The sequence below is a fragment of the Apaloderma vittatum genome, unplaced genomic scaffold (assembly GCF_000703405.1).
Source record: "Apaloderma vittatum isolate BGI_N311 unplaced genomic scaffold, ASM70340v1 scaffold13237, whole genome shotgun sequence".
NCBI classification, from domain to species: Eukaryota; Metazoa; Chordata; class Aves; order Trogoniformes; family Trogonidae; genus Apaloderma; species Apaloderma vittatum.
In genome coordinates, this window is record NW_009726763.1 from 1 (window position 1) to 1,415 (window position 1,415).

A 1,415-nucleotide genomic window follows, 5' to 3' on the forward strand; every position below is an offset into this window, starting at 1 on the left:
AGAAAAAAATATAGGTGGGGATGATGCTCAGTGTACCAGCCTGGCACCACCAGGGCTGTGGATGCAGGAAAGAGCCCTGAGAGCTGCCGAGGCAAATTCTCCACCCACTCCTCCAGGTCCCTACAAAGCATATCATGGCCCCATCAGGTGGAGGCCAGGGCTCGTACCAGCACTGGGACTGCAAATACAGAGGAGCCCGCACAGGACCAGAGAAGGCCAGCTCCCCCTTTGAAACACACAGGTGCTTGCATCTGCCTTCCTAACGCTGCTGTCACGCCTGGAGTGACCCAGCTGGTACCACACTTGCTGCCAGCATCGACTCTCCCTGTGGTCCTCAGTGATCACGCACATCGCGCCAACGGGGCCACAGGCAGCAGTCACGATAACACAAGGTCCCACTGCAGCTCCTTTCCCGGGGGGTTGTCCACTCCTCCCCCAGCACACCCCAGCTATGCGGCTTCTAACCCAATTTCAAAGTTTCTCCTGCCTTCTTGCGCTGGCGAACACGTGTGAGAAGTATGGAACAGTGCCTTGAACCCAGCAGAGTTTAAATCATCAAGCAACCCTTGCCAGATATCCAAGCCAACTAAGGTATTTGCTGGCTAACTCTCAGTCACTCAGAATAACCTCTAAGGCACTGATTAACTTCACCCAACCCGACCTTGCTTTTGCACACACTGCCTACGTGTCATGGTGCTGCCAGGTTTGGAAGGTACACTCATCCTACTACAGAAGGGAGGGGAGGGCAGGACGTTCTCCGCTTACACCTCTTCAGCAAATGAGCGGTTCCATTACCAAATACATAAAACAATCTTTATTGATAAAATGCTGTTTACTAAACTAATCCTTTTTCCAAAGATCATTTTTCAGGGCACTATATAAAGCTGCAAATAAGAACATGGTTTAGTTTTTACTAATAATTTTTTTCCCCTTAGACTTTATATTAACATAAAAGATTTGGAGAGTATTTTTTTCCCTTTTACCTCAGAGCTTCTCCCCCTACACTGCAGATCAAATATCTTCTTTTCTGAAAAGTCATCAATTTCCTGAAAGAAAACTGTTTTCCCACTCACTTAGTAGTGTCCCTAGACAAGGAAAAAAATGTATTGGTTAAGTGGTGAAAAGAAATAAAAAGGTTGAAAGGAAAACATGCAGGAAATTATACCTAATTAATTTAATCACAATGACCATAGTACGGAAGGGAGGGAAAAGAAGTGGTGTTCCTGAGGGACAGAGGCTACATGGCTCTATCCTATGTAGGGGAGAAGAGAATCACAGAATCATTAAAGTTGAAAAAGATTTCCAAGGTCAACACGTCCAACCATCAACCCATCACTTCCATGACCACAAAACCATGAGGAGTCCTCCTTAAAACATATTCAGTGCGTGTCTTGGCGCTGTCCCCTGCTTGCTTT